Consider the following 5,249-nt stretch of genomic DNA (forward strand, 5'->3'; position numbering starts at 1 on the left):
GAAAGCATTGGACGCTCAACTTCAGCACCTCGAGTGTCGGACAGCTCCACCACCACCTCTCCACACTGTTAAGCGAGAGAGACGATAGGAGCCGTCGCGACGTACCCATGCAGCGCCGCCCGCCAACGCACAGAGGAGCGGAGGGGATCGGGCGCCAGGTCCGGGGGAAGGCTGGGAGGGAAGCTACGGCGCTGCTACCCAGCTTTCAACCCTGCGGGACCGGTGCTCCGCTCCTATCGCTCCGGCGAACAGGGTCCGCTACGCTTTCAACACCAGCGCCCGGCAGAGGGCTTGGAGAAGGCTCGCGCGGATCCTCGGTTCGGATCGCCTGGCTTCGCGGGAGCGGCCTTCGGCTAGGGCCGACGACGGCCGGACCGAGCAGATTTGGACCGGGGTGCGGGGCGAGTACCTGCCTCTCTCACGAAGGGAGTGTCACCGGTAAGAAGCCTCTTCCCACGTCTGCTTGCCGACTTACGCTCGCCCCGACGAGAGGCCCAACCGAAAGAGTGGAAAGGGGCAGAGATTTCCAGGGTCGCCCCACCAGGGATGCAATACCCCAGTGCAGACAGTCGGCCCTGCCCCGAACCTACTCGGTGGTTTGAAGGTTAACCTCTTGGGGAAAAGCAGCGATTCGCCTCGCGGTGCGTGCCTCCGCGGATCTAAACCCCCTCGATCGATGTGGGGCCAGAGGACCCCTTTTCCCCGTACGAAACTGTCAGCTCACCATGGGCTCGACGTCCGTGGGTCGGGGAGTTGAGCGCTTACGCGCGGCGGGACCTTATAACCTGCAGCGGCTGAGGAGCGAAGATTTCCAGGGTGGGCCCCCGGGGATGCCATACCCCGAGCAGCCTGTCGGCCCCGCTCCTAGCACGCTGGCAAGCAATGGAGTCTTCCCCGCGGCAGCCACCGCCCTCGCCCTAGCCTCGCCGTCGGTCGATGAAGAACGTCGTTCGCCCTCCTCTGGCTCGGGATTTGGAAACGGCCTGGCCTTCGCCTACTCCGTCGGGCAACTGCCTTCCGCCAGCCCCTTCCCTCGAATCCCCTTCTTCCATTTTAGACCCGATCAGGGGATTGGTCAGCCCAGCCCTGGGGTAAGAAGAGGGGTTGGGGTCGGTTCGGCTTCGGGTGCCCCGCTCGGCCAAAGTTTCCCCTCGCTTTGGAAGCACGCGAGGTCGCGGAGGGTGTCGGGGTTATTTTTTCGGCTCCCTGGCTTCGCGGGAGCGGCCTTCGGCTAGGGCCGAGGCCGTCCGGCCCGCGCAGATTTGGACCGGGGTCCGGGGCGAGTACCTGCCTCTCTCACGAAGGGAGTGTCACCGGTAAGAAGCCTCTTCCCACGTCTGCTTGCCGACTTACGCTCGCCCCGACGAGAGGCCCAACCGAAAGAGTGGAAAGGGGCAGAGATTTCCAGGGTCGCCCCACCAGGGATGCAATACCCCAGTGCAGACTGTCGGCCCTGCCCCGAACCTACTCGGTGGTTTGAAGGTTAACCTCTTGGGGAAAAGCAGCGATTCGCCTCGCGGTGCGTGCCTCCGCGGATCTAAACCCCCTCGATCGATGTGGGGCCAGAGGACCCCTTTTCCCCGTACGAAACGGCCGGCTCACCATGGGCTCGACATCCGTGGGTCGGAGAGTTGAGCGCTTACGCGCGGCGGGACCTTATAACCTGCAGCGGCTGAGGAGCGAAGATTTCCAGGGTGGGCCCCCGGGGATGCCATACCCCGAGCAGCCAGTCGGCCCCGCTCCTAGCGCGCTGACGAGCAATGGAGTCTTCCCCGCGGCAGCCACCGCCCTCGCCTCGCCGTCGGTCGATGAAGAGCCGAGTTCGCCCTCCTCTGCTCGGGACTCGGAAACGGCCTGGCCTTCGCCTACTCCGTCGGGCAACTGCCTTCCGCCAGCCCCTTCCCTCGAATCCCCTTCTTCCATTTTAGACCCGATCAGGGGATTGGTCAGCCCAGCCCTGGGGTAGGAAGAGGGGTTGGGGTCGGTTCGGCTTCCGGTGCCCCCGCTCGGCCAAAGGTCCCCTCGCTTTGGAAGCAGAGGGTGCCGGGGTTATTTTCGGCTTGACGCCTAGTCCGGTCCCTGCCGGTTCCCGTGGAGGCCCGCGGTCAAAACCAGCTCCCCGGCTGTCGGAGCCGGAGCCCCGCAGCCCGAGCGGACGCACCGAGTCCCTCATGTAAGGGATAGCCGCCCCTACGGAACGGCCCGGACTGGGACCAGGCACCCCCAGGCGCCGAAGGGGTGGGTCGGCCGTGTTGCCGAAGCTTAGCCGGCGCTGATGACCGCAGCCCCTAACGATGCCCACAGGCGGGGGAGCCAAGGAGAGCACTAGGAAGACGTGGCGGGGTCGGACGGCTCAATTTCCAGGGTGGGACCCCGGGGGTTCAGTACCCCGGGCATCCGGTCGGTTTCGCCGGCGCGACCCCAAGCCTTCCACGGCCCCCTTCGTGGGTGCAGGGATACCGTGCAGGGTGCAGGCTTAGACGCCAATTCCCCAGAAGTTTTAGGGATAGGGTTTGTCCGGGCGCCACCGCAGCGACAACCTCGCAAGAAGCTCTCTTCCACAAAAGCACGGGCAACGTTCGTGTGCGAGTGTTGGTCTCCCATGGTCTACCGACTCCCCCGGGCGGCCCAAGCGTTACGCCCACGGCCGGGCCCTCGAGCAGGCGCACCCCTGGTGCCTCTCGTAAGGGAAGGCTACGGTCCTCAACCCCTCGTATGGCGGGGAGGGCGCATTTGAAACGCTAAAGGACGAGCCCTGTTCGGGACCTGGCGGGGATCCGCGGATTGGCGAGAGGGATGGGTCTGCCGTTGGTCAGAGGGGACGCACCCCTGGGACGCAGTTTGGCATTAGCGACCGATGGCCCATCTACGACCATGTACTCCGGGAGCGCCAAGGAGGACGCGGGTGGGCTTTGGGGGCAGACTCAATTTCCAGGGTCTGGGCGCCGGGGGTGCAATACCCTTAAGCGCTCATGTCGGTTTCGTCTGCCGCCCGCCTCTGGCCCGGCTCCTAGTGACGGGTGCTGTGAACGTGCGATCGTGCTTGCGGTTGAAGAGTTCAAAGGCTACCGCTGGGGATAACACGCCCGGGGAATTTAGAAACCCCCCCCTCCGCTACAATCTCTGCTTCTGCCGGACTCGGAGGGGAGCCGCCCCGGGGGCGACCGCTCCCTCTCCTCTTCCGCGGCGTGCCGCGCGCTTCGCCGTCAGCAGCGGAGCGAACCTTTTTCTCGGTCCGCAGCTCTTCAGGCGTAGGCGGGCAGCGCTAACAGGGTACACTGGGGACCACTCGACCGCAACCGCTCCTCCGACCGACGAGCATACCTACCGCGGATACGCCACGGTGGGTCTAAGCCTCGTCGCCGCCGCGAGGAGCAGGCGGGAGCCGTCCCTTTTCGTGCTGCGGAAATAAACCGTGGACACAGAGGTGTGTCTGCGCTCTCCGACCGGGCGGGGGGCGATTGGACTTGCCCGAGGGACACTAGGCGAGGCGCTGCCGCGGGAGCCGGAGCTCCGCGCTGGACGCTGCCGCCGCCAACGCCGCCGCCCCCCACCCACGGTACGGTGGAGTACGCCCGTTCCATACGCTTCGTAGCAAACCTCAGCCGAAGCAGAGAGTCCTACCGCTGTGGCAGGAGCGGGGCCGTGCGAGGACCACACTGGCACCGCGCTACACAACCTTAGGCAGAGGACGACAGCCGCTCACGGGGAGCGGGGGATTGATGCGCGACCAAGACTGAGGCTAAGGAACGCTTTACCATAAACCGGCCGGGGCCAATACCCCTGACCGAGCAAAGTGCCCTGCCCCGCCGGATCGCGCTGTGTCAGATCGATCAAAAGAGCGGAGAGCCGAGACTCTACCGCTGGGAGTTTGTGGAGAACGGCCTGGCTTGCGTCCCGTCCTCCCGCCCTCGACCTCACATGGCTAGCCTCACCCGCCGGGAGCCACCCCATTGGGGACCGTAGGGCGGAGAAGGGGTCTCCGCGTCCGGAATTTACTTGTGGAGAACGGCCTGGCTTACGTCCCGTCCTCCCGCCCTCGACCTCACATGGCTAGCCTCACCCGCCGGGCGCCACCCCATTGGGGACCGTAGGGCGGAGAAGGGGTCTCCGCGTCCGGAATTTACTTGTGGAGAACGGCCTGGCTTACGTCCCGTCCTCCCGCCCTCGACCTCACACGGCTAGCCTCACCCGCCGGGCGCCACCCCATTGGGGACCGTAGGGCGGAGAAGGGGTCTCCGCGTCCGGAATTTACTTGTGGAGAACGGCCTGGCTTACGTCCCGTCCTCCCGCCCTCGACCTCACATGGCTAGCCTCACCCGCCGGGCGCCACCCCATTGGGGACCGTAGGGCGGAGAAGGGGTCTCCGCGTACGGAATTTCTTGTGGAGAACGGCCTGGCTTACGTCCCGTCCTCCCATGGCTAGCCTCACCCGCCGGGCGCCACCCCATTGGGGACCGTAGGGCGGAGAAGGGGTCTCCGCGTCCGGAATTTCTTGTGGAGAACGGCCTGGCTTACGTCCCGTCCTCCCGCCCTCGACCTCACATGGCTAGCCTACCCCGCCGGGCGCCGCTCCATTGGGGATACGGTACGGCAAAGCGCGACGCCGCACGATGCCAACACTTTGTGCAAAAACCTGGCAGAGTCGACCAAAACCTCGCTTCTTTGACCGGTATTTTTGATGCTTTTCTCTGCCGCCGAAGGTGCACTGAGGGTCGGATCGCCCAAAATTTTTACCGGTCGTTTTGGTCTGCGGTTCTTCCGAGAGGTGCCCGCCTGACAGTTCTTTTTCAGCAGCCTCCGAAAGGCCATCCAGCGGGCAAGCCAGGGGTTGGCAGCCGCCGGCGGTGAGCCTTCCCCGGCCGGGGCAGACGGCTCCGACCGCAAAATTTTTTCGACTTTCGCCGAGGCCAAAACCCCATGCACTTTTAAAGCCTGCCCGCAGCGCCGTCTCCTGTCAGACGTCCCTTGCCGCCTGCGGTGGTCCTCGCCCGGCAGAGAGAAGCCGGAGTCGCCCCCTCTCCGGTTCTTTTTCACCATTCCGGAGCTCTGAAATCTGCCGGACACCGAGTGACCGAGGACGCTTCCAGGAGGGCGGCAGCGAGAGGCAGAGTGCCACCGGTCGGGTCGCCGGTTCTCCCACACTTTGAAAATTTTTCGCTTGTTCTGGTGGGATGGAGAGAGAGCGTGGCTTATGCGCCCTCTGCCCCGCGGTCCGCCCTGGCTGGCCTTACGCCGGTGGTTCGCCA

The sequence above is a fragment of the Engystomops pustulosus genome, unplaced genomic scaffold (genome assembly GCF_040894005.1).
Source record: "Engystomops pustulosus unplaced genomic scaffold, aEngPut4.maternal MAT_SCAFFOLD_622, whole genome shotgun sequence".
Taxonomy (NCBI): Eukaryota; Metazoa; Chordata; class Amphibia; order Anura; family Leptodactylidae; genus Engystomops; species Engystomops pustulosus.